Source organism: Staurois parvus, unplaced genomic scaffold, assembly GCF_062004578.1.
Source record: "Staurois parvus isolate SC_StPar_1 unplaced genomic scaffold, SC_StPar_1.0 ptg000061l, whole genome shotgun sequence".
Taxonomy (NCBI): Eukaryota; Metazoa; Chordata; class Amphibia; order Anura; family Ranidae; genus Staurois; species Staurois parvus.
In genome coordinates, this window is record NW_028317857.1 from 10,052,069 (window position 1) to 10,062,598 (window position 10,530).

A 10,530-nucleotide genomic window follows, 5' to 3' on the forward strand; every position below is an offset into this window, starting at 1 on the left:
TTGGAGCTTACATCCTTCCTCGCGGGATTTCCAAATTTGGCCAATAATCTCCCATCCCACCAGCATTTATCCACAGTGAAACTAGTGCTGGAGCACCCTAATCGCTGAGCGCTGGAAAGTGCTGGGGGAAGACAGAGGGGTCTACCTCCTCTGTGCCGTCGGTTTGTTTACTGAGTGGTTGTGTATTGTCTGAGCGGCGGTGTATTTTCTAAGCAGTGGTGTATTTATTTAATGGGACAGTTGGCTAGTATGTGAATAATTTATCCGGGTTTCAGGAAAAACCCCGAAACATGATTTAAAACACTGACTTTCTGGGTAAATCCTGGACAGGTGGCAACCCTAGTTATAAGAAATTAAGGTATTAAATGGTTATTTGTAACTATAGGTTTTGTACAAATAATGAGCAAAATATATAAGCAATAATTTTATAGTCCTTAAAGAAGTATGGATTACATTTTTTTTGCATAATCTTAATCCTAGTGAGCTGCTACTATGAAAAACGATGTTCTGCCCTCTGAAATGTACACCTTTTCTTCTTAAATCAAAGAAAATACCTGGGGGAGGGGCTGAGGTCTCTCATGCAGTGTCATCGGCTCCTGACAGTCTGCAAGCTCCTGAGATGTCAGTGGAGTTTAAGTTCTTCTCACACTCCCCCCTCCTCACCCCTCCCATCCAGGTTGTTGAGTTTCTTCACACTCAGGCAGCTTCTCTCCCCCTACTCCCCCCTATCAAAGTTGTTCTAGTTTCACTTACAGGCATGTAGCTGCTTTCTCCCTCCTCCTTGCTTTCCCCTCCCATCCAGGGTGAGCTCTCACTGCTGAACTTTCTCAGTTCTATCTCTCTGCAGAGTGAAGCAGAGAAGAAGCTGAAGAACATTTATTCATTCTTTTTTTGTACAGTACAGACTCCTGGAGTTGCAAATGCCTCAGCATACTGTTAAGTGCCTCTGTTTCATGCTGACAGGGTGATGTAATGGAAACAGAGGCACATGACAGGCAGGCATGTTCTAGCTTGTGTCTCTGTGAGGAAAGTGCTGCCACAGCTGAGAGCTTAATGAGTAGAGGATGAGGGGGGCGGCTAACTCCAGATGTAACCACCTACTCCAAACTTTCAAACCTAAAGAGGACCATTACTCAGCCATAACCAGGGCTTGGAATGGGGATACAGCAAAAAAGGAGCAACATAGGAAGGAATAAAAAGCTGTTCTGTGGTAAGGGTAGTTAATGCTATCTATTGGTACTATCCCCTACTTCTCCTTTAAAAGAAATAGAAAAAGCACTTGAATCTGTATATTAGTTTCATATAAGTCCATGCACTGCAGCATTCTAGGAGAAGGAGAGAATGTAATTTGAGGGCTTGATAGGAGTAGATAGCGGCAACAGAATAATAATCTCATTAGTATACTCTCTAGTCCGAAAACTGTGGGTGGGTCAGTGACCAAAATGTATTGGTGAACTAAAGTGGAGAAATGCATATTTAACCACTTCCATACCGGGCAATTTTACCCCCTTCCTGCCCAGGCCAATTTTCAGGTTTCAGCGCTCTCACACTTTGAATGACAATTGCGCGGTCATACAACATTGTATCCAAACTAAAATTTTATCATTTTCTTCACACAACTACAACTTTCTTTTGGTGGTATTTAATCACCACTAGGCTTTTTATTTTTTGCTAAATTAACAAAAAAAGGCCGAAAATTTAAAAAAAAAACACGTTTTTCTTGGTTTCTGTTATAAAAGTTTGCAAATAAATAATTGTTCTTCATAAATTTAGGCCAAGATTTATTCTGCTACATGTCTTTGGTGAAAATAACCCAAATTAGGATGTATTTTTTAGTTTGTAGGAAAGTTATAGAGTTCACAAACTATGGTATAGATCTGAATATTGATGAGTCCTGAAGTACTGACAGCCAATCTAATTTCTTGAGGTCCAAGAATGTCAGAACAGTACAGATATCCCCCAAATGACCCCTTTTTGCAGAGTAGACAGTCCGACATACTTCATAAGAGGCATGGCGAGTTTTTTGAAGTTGCATTTTTTTTGTCATAATTTTTTCGGAAAATGAAAAAATGAAAAAAATTATTTTCACAATTTCTTTTAACATTACAGTACAGCATCATCATATAACTGGCATGGCGGTGATCAGGGATACTGACTAGTGACAGTATGAAAAAAAAATTATAATTTTTTTTTTTTTTTTAACTTTTTTTATTATTTTTAATTTTTTATTACATTTTTTTTCTTTTTTTTAAGATTTTTTTTCATATTTCACTATGACCAAAGTAGTACAATGTTACCATAGTAACATTGTACTACTTTGGAGAAGTGATCAGTATTTTTTTTGTTACACAATTTGCTTATAGCAAAGAATTGCTTTGCTATAAGCAAGCATTTACCTGAATAACATCGATTCATTCAGGGTTTTTTTTTTTTTTTGTGCTTAGCTGTGATTTGGCCATGGCTAATCACATGACACAGCTGGGCTGTGATTAGCCCAGCTTGTGCATGTGATCGCTGTGATCATTCACAGCTAGACACGCTAGTATACAATGGATGGCATGAATGAAGCCATCCATTGTATACAACTGTCATGTGACCTGCTGTGATTGGTCACAGCAGGTCACATGGTACCGGCAATGGGGCCGGTACTCAGATCTGTCATCGGCCGTGTCCGAGGTACACGGCTGGTGACAGATCACGTCACTGCGCGGCTCGGCGCGCAAACTGCGCATGCCAAAAAGGACGCTATATGGCGTCAACCCAGAAAGGTAAGGGTTTTTGCCGGCTGCCATTCGGCCACAGGCCAGGCGGAAAGAGGTTAAAGTGGTTTTGACCACTTGTAATCCAGAGGATTTACCCCCTTCCTGACCAGGCCATTTTTGTGATACGGCACTGCATTACTTTAACTTACAATTGAGTGGTCATGCAACACTGCACCCAAATTAAATTTGTCCTTTTTTCCCCACAAATGGAGCTTTCTTTTGGTGATATTTGATCGCCTGTGCGTTTTTTACTTTTTGCGCTATAAACAAAAAAACACTGACAATTTTGAAAACAAATATATATTTTTGACGTTTTGCTACAAAACATAACCATTAAAAAATTTAAAAAATCTAATTTCATCGTAAATTTGGTCCAAATGTATTCTGATACATAAGCAAAAAAGGGGGGAGGTTGAAGTGTACTCGGGTGTGAGGTCACTCCCAAGAAAATTATAAACTAGTGCCACGTCCTGGTTAGACCAGACAAGAGAAAGAAAAAAAGGGGAAGTGCAGATGGATTTGAAAGGCACAGAAACTATAAACACATAATGGTAAAATCACTTATACTTTATTTTGATAATGTGTCACAAAAAACATCATTCAGTTAAAAAACCATTGTACAATGTCCCCGCAGACAATGTCCCACAGCCCACCATATTGTATAGAACAAAACTAGTGAAAAGGCATACTGTAACCACCAGGCTATGGAGGGGTGAGAGACATTAAGCTGCTGGAATAATGGCCCAAAATGTTTCGCGACAACAATCGCTTCTTTTTGGTTTAGTAGTAAAACCTAAAAAAGAGATATGCATATTTGAATATACAAAAATACATCATATAAATATGAATAGAGTCATACAACAATATAGTAAGACTTACATATAATGGTAATATGCATCATGCACCTCATTGGGAACAAAGTCCCTCTGTCCCTCTTTCCTCTTCATTTGTCCCTCATTTTGGTCTGATCTATATAGTTGTATATAAAATGTACTACTTAGATATCAAAAATTGTTTCCCAGTGCTAAACCTTTCATTCAATTTCTAAATTGCTGCATTTGCAAATTCCAAAAGCCAATATAAAGGAATAGTAGTGGTAAGAAAGCACTTGTGGGTCTAAGCAATCATTTTTTTGTATAATTCTCCTTTAAAGGGGCATGGCAGGGGTATGTCTTATGTCTACATACTTTTGCTAATAGGTGTCCCTCATTCCCATCTCAGAAAGTTGGGAGGTATACATTCATACATGTATTTCAACCAGAGGTTGGATTAATTTGAAATATCCACCATACCTAACAAGGCAGAGCTTGGTTTTAAAAGAAAACCTGTGAAATTTAGTAGTTCCTGAAGATGCATGGTTTAAAAGGAGAAGGCCCTGACCTGAATGATCTGAAATAAACATGCAGCTAGCAATGCCTGGAAAATCTGAACTTTTCAGACATACTTATGTAGGGACAGTAAATCACTGATATAAATGATAATAAAATGTGGTCTCTTTCGATTTCCATCTTATTAGAACAGGTTTTCTATCTATCCACGCACATCAGCGATGGTACTGTCTGCATGTATGTCGTAGACAGGGAATGTCATCTGATCTGGGCATAAACATGCTTGCCTTGGCTCTCAAGTCTGTTAAATGTTTCTCCTCCAGGCCTATCAGTTCTTTTCTATGATATTAAAGGGGTGTCACCTGAGAACAACTGACCAATCATCCGATTTCATACTAATATTAATAACTTCCAGTATGTGCAGGTGGTATTCTAGCAACTGGCAGATTAATATTCAGAATTATATTTCAAATCCAGGGATACCAAACACAGCGTACCCTCGTCATCCAGGAGGGAAGAGACTGCTTTCTTCTCTCTCCTATGTGCTAGCATAGTCATGTATGGCCTTGTTTGACTCACATTAAAATGATCTATCCAAATATATACCTAGTATTAATTTGCCCAGTTCCTGCTCAACTTTATGAATTGTATGTGAAATGGTTACATGTGGAATGGGCGTTTTATGGCATGCTCTGCATCCTAGAGCCCTAATGGCCTAACAGGTCATGGCTGTCTGAGTTATTGTTTTATGATCGGGCAGAGGAAAGTGGTTTTCAAAGCAGACATCCTGCACAAGACTAATTAGCGGTTTACAGCTCTGGAGCTGAGTCTCTATTTGTGTTTTATTTAAGATAGGAGGCTATCTTGAAGTTTTGTTGCAACTTCCAGCTACACATTTCATTTCTAGCAGAGGGAGGAAAGGCGAGACTATGGTAAATGGGAACATGGCTGAAATGTTAACAAGATGGCTGTCGCATACAGCGTCCATGTCTCTATTGCGCACAATTGTCACACTGCCTATTGGAGTAATTAATTAATTTTAATGTGTAATGATGTTGGTGAGTAGAGTGGTGAAAAGACCAGTTGGAGAATGGCAAGATGGAAGGTTTTTTTGGAGAACCAGTCATCACAGCAGGGACTAAAAGAGAGAAGGATTGCAGGATCCTGATTTAAAGTAGGTATTATTCTGTACTGTCTCATCCACTGGAGAAAATGAGCATTAGATCATTAGCCTCCAGCTGGGGCAATTTTTGTGATTTTGTATATTTTTTATTCCTGCAACAGTTAGCTGAAACTACTATGCCCTCCACTTCGGAAGCCTTTATCCCGCTCATAATTTGCTTATACTTAAAACTAGGTTTTTATTTTATGCAGAGTTAGAGCAAGATTATTTTTCTTATTTAGTTCATTGTATTTCCTATTGATCACAGCCTGGAAACTGAAAATGAATAATGCAGCAAATCTATTTTTTTAAATATCCTTCTGGTTATTTTAAATGACTCAATACACCCTGGAGATCCGGGTCTGTACTGCTCCTTGGCAGAGATCAGAAACAAATAGCGTCTGCCTATGTTATTCTTGTCTTGTGTAAAGAGGATTTGTAGAACTAAGTCTCTGGTGTAAACAGTATTGAAAACTTGTTCTAAAGGATTAAGGCTCGTCTAATGATTTGACCTAGGAAGAGTGTCTCCAAACAGCTACATCAGATGCAACTTACTTAGGCCATTTTTAATGTGAATGTATTAAAGTATGCAGAGCACTTCCTAGGTGGAAATAAAGAACTCTGACATGCACTATTTAAATCTAAAACAAAACCTCATCGTGCAAAAAAAAAGACACTTTCTGTGGAAATCTGCTTTTTATGGGAACCCTTGACTATACATGTACTATATAACTGTAGAATGTAGTAATGTGGAAGGATATTATATCAAAAATCACAAATCAAAGTGATGTAAACAAAGGCACAGAAACTGCAGATGCCCCGTTGACTTTAAATCCCATTGTCGAATATCGAAAAATGATATTTCAGTTATAGGTGGTGGCTGCTGGACTGAGTCTCCTGCCGACTTCTTATATTACTTAACCATTGCTAGATCTCTGTGTCACAGTTCTCACCTACATCCTTACACTTCATGAAGTTTTAGCTTCTCCCACACTGGGATATTTGTTTACTCCTACTGGCAACAGTCTGGCCCCCAGTGAGTGAGCTGGCTCTTTGACTGAAAAATTTGAAATCCCTTGCTTTACTCCAACTGTGAATCCAAATGCCATGCATATGTAGCGCTACCCCCTAAACAACCACTGTAGTTTAACAGGTTCTTCTCCCAAAAACAGTGCAGCAGCCGCAAGGCCCACAGACATAGTCTATTCACTTTGCTCATTAAACAGCCTAGGGGTTGTCTTTTTAATATTTATTGCCTGTAGAATTTGCAACAGGAGAGGATAAAGGGGTATGGGATACTCTAAAATGTCAGATATTGTTAGCAGATGACACTCCTCACTCCAGGTAGACTGGAACAACCTATAGGTTCATGGCTGGGGACTATGAAGAATCTATAGCACAGGTAAAGGTAGACTGGAACAGCCTACAGTTTCATGGCCACAAATAGCGGTAATGTCTGTGTGGGCGGTGGGTGGGTTAAGTCACCCTGATGAATGGAATCCCTTCAACAGGAAGACCTTGCTGTTCTAAAGCTCAAACTATTTATCATCCTCTTCAGCTACCTACTGGAAACACTTCCTCAGGGATTGGCTGAGTCACAACAAATATTCAGGCTGCTCATTCACCCTTCCTGCCCACTATGCTCTACAAATAATAAAACCTGCAGCCTGTGAGATCCAGAACAGCCCAACGCAATCAAAAGCTGCTTCAATGATTACAGAGAAGCCAAAAAATAATTAATTTGCCTAACGTCCTAGCAAACTAGCTAGGAGGGTGCTACAGATATGTGGCGGTTTATGCTGCTCTTGCTTCAACCATCTGTTAGCAAAAAAAAACACACATTAGGCATTGGACTGTGAGCACCTTGGGGGCAGATACTAATGTAAATGTACTGTAGAAGGAAGATGGAAAACTACAAAGCGATTAAAAGAGACTGCTCTGGAAAGTTCTCTATATAGTTACATAGTTAGTCTGGCTGAAAAAAGACAAAAGTCCATCCAGTTCAACCATTGGGAAAAAAAAAAAGTTATAATCCTACACTCACAGTTGATTCAGAGGAAGGCAAAAAACCCCAGCAAAGCATGAACCAATTTGCTCCGGCAGGGGAAAAAATTCCTTCCTGATCCCCTGAGAGGCAATCGGATATTCCCTGGATCAACTTTACCTATAAATGTTAGTATCCAGTTATATTCTGTGTATCTAGGAAAGAATCCAGACCGTTTTTAAAGCAATCCACTGAGCTGGCCAGAACCAACTCTTGAGGGAGTCTATTCCACATTTTCACAGCTCTCACTGTGAAGAAACCTTTCCGTGTTTGGAGAATTAAATTTCTTTTCCTCCAGATGTAAAGAGTGCCCCCTTGTCCTCTGTATGACCTCTATTTAGAGAAGATATTCCTGCTGGTTCTCTTCAATCTGAAATCTGAGTGGCTGCTAAGTTAAAGAGGAACTATGGGCAAAATAAAAAATAACATACAGTATATGATGCAATCTGTTACTAGCTTTAACACGGGAGTCTCCGTTTTTCTGAATCCCTCCTGTAACATAGTTTTATTATCTGTTGAGTAAGTTTTCTTTTCAACTTCCTGTAACAGGCCAAGCTGTCCAGCAAAGGGGGCTCAGGGGGATACATTCAAGAGGTGTTGGCACTTCAATATTTATTGACACAGTGTAGCAAAGGGAAAGAAGACAATTAGTCAAATAGCTCACTAGGTCTGGTTAAGCAGTTCATATACAACCAGGGCTACGGGAACGTTACTCATGGCTTCAACCAAAAGTGCCACACCAAATGCATAAAGAAGTACAAACAGTTTTAAAGGCTTAGTTTACCTTTTGAAAAAAATATAATTAATGCACATATTTTTGAAGGTACATTTTTTTTCTCACAAGCCAGCAGAGCATTGCACCCATAATCAGTTTTAAGGCAAGAGGCAATCATATTAATGCTCAACTACAGCTTTTTTTTTTCTGGAAAAAAAGATTTATATGCTCAAAAGCATACCAGTGTATGTGCCCCTGGTTTGATTGGTGTTGTGGTAAGCTGTAAATGATTAAGTATATACTATATTTGGCAAGAAATTTTCAGAATGGTAGTATGCCCTGTACAGTCAAAATGTTGTATTAAATATTTTAGATGGTCCAGCGATGTCCCTGATGCAGCAGATGTGAACTGTGAAATGCGTGGGCAATTTTTAGCAGGATATATCACTGTAGACGCATATATCTGGGATTTTATCAAAATGTATACGTAATTACATGTCCTAATATTGATATATGAAAAGAGACAGGAGGCGCCCATATGAGTGTAGTAATAACACTGTATTTAATAGCAAAGTATTAAAACACTCACAAAGGAAGTAATAAAACAAGCTCCTCTGTGTATATGAGAGATGACCATTCCTCAAAAAGTCCTGCAGGTGCCACCAGTGGTTGGTGCAATAGCAGCTGGGCTGATGGAGATGGTGAGTGAAGGAAATTAATTAATCAAATTTATGATTCGGTACTTATATTGATGGCAAGCTTGCAAAATATTTGTTTTTTATGATTAATCATAATTAATATTAAAATGTGTGAATTGTCACCTTAAGCCGATGATATTATTTAATTCTTCAGTAAAATAAGCTGAGACAGTAAAATAATACAGGAGTTAAGCTGAGACTAGCTAAACCAGCTGATGGCTGAGTATTCTATATTAAGGCATAGCTGGTTAGAAGACTCTGGTAGTAAATGTCAAGGGTATTAGTAGGGACTCATTATTACTTAATGTATTTTAATAGTATCTGTGTGTATTTAGTATGATTTATAAGTTGCTAATATTGATACATATATAGATTAGTGATTATACATTGATATGTTGTAAAGATACGTTCTTAAGTTATATTATCATTTAAATATGATAGTTGAGGTTACATCATCAACATATGTACCTGTCCAAAAAAAAATCATGTGTGTGGCGTCCCCTCCCTTCTATGAAATTGCTCTGCTAAGCAGTACTGATTTCCATACAAGGTCTTAAAAATCCCAAGCTTTGACGCTTACTTGCCTCATAAAAGACCATGAGACAACGGACACAAGGACATTCATTCATACACAATCAGACACAGGCTAACACTGACACTCTAACACACACACACATGGCTGTTCATAAGACGCAGGTGCTACAAGACAAGAAATTGTCATTAACGTCACTTCCGTCTTCTTACTCGGACTCAGCTACGTTGTACAAGACAAGATCACATGAAGGACAGAACAGCACATGGCCAGACAACCATGACAATAATGGTGACTTTTCTTTAAACTTCTGCTTGATATTTCTAGTTTTATCTACATGGAACTGTTCATGATACGCTTTACATTGTTATTTTAAGCCATTGTGTGATAAAATAAAATCACACTTTATTTTTTATTTCAACGGCTCTTTCATTCATAATCGCCTAAAGACACTAAAAGAAGTAATATACCGTATTTTTTGCCGTTATAAGACGCACTTTTTCTTCCCCAAAACTGGGGGGGAAATGTCAGTGCGTCTTATAAGGCGAATATGGAGCGGCCGGTCCGGTATTTCCACCGCGGCCGTGTCAGAATACCAGGCCGGCCGCTCAGCTCTGCAGTGGGACCTTATCTGTTCTTCTATCCATCGGCACGCTGTCTTCCCGGCTTCTGTAGTGTGGGCACTGGGCATGACAGCCGGGTGCCCAGTGCGCATGCGTGAGAAGCAGTGCGCTTTGTGAATGGTAAGGCGGTACCTGGGACACATGACAGATCCCAGAAGCTGCCGGACCAATCACAAAGCGCAAGTGCTTCTCGCTCATGCGCACTGGGCACCCGGCTGTCATGCCGAGCGCCATTACAGAAGCCGGGAAGACAGCGCGCGGCTGGATCGAGGAACAGGTAAGATCGGGTACCTGTTAAATTCAGGTACCCGCTCCCCACCTCCCCAAAGGTCAGCAGTCATCTGTGCTGTCCGCAGTCTCTGGTCATCCCTGTGCTGTCCGCAGTCTCTGGTCATCCCTGTGCTGTCCGCAGTCTCTGGTCATCCCTGTGCTGTCCGCAGTCTCTGGTCATCCCTGTGCTGTCCGCAGTCTCTGGTCATCTCCTGTACTGTAGAATGAAATGAAAACGAGAAGCGCACCAACCTTGCGCATTACCTCAGTAACCAAAATTTATTAATTGTAAAAAATATACTCACAAACAGCGAATAAAATCAGGCATGTAAGTCCTCACAGGGACTTGAAGATAACATGAGTCCCATCAGGGGAGTGGGTGTTCAGCACAGCTGA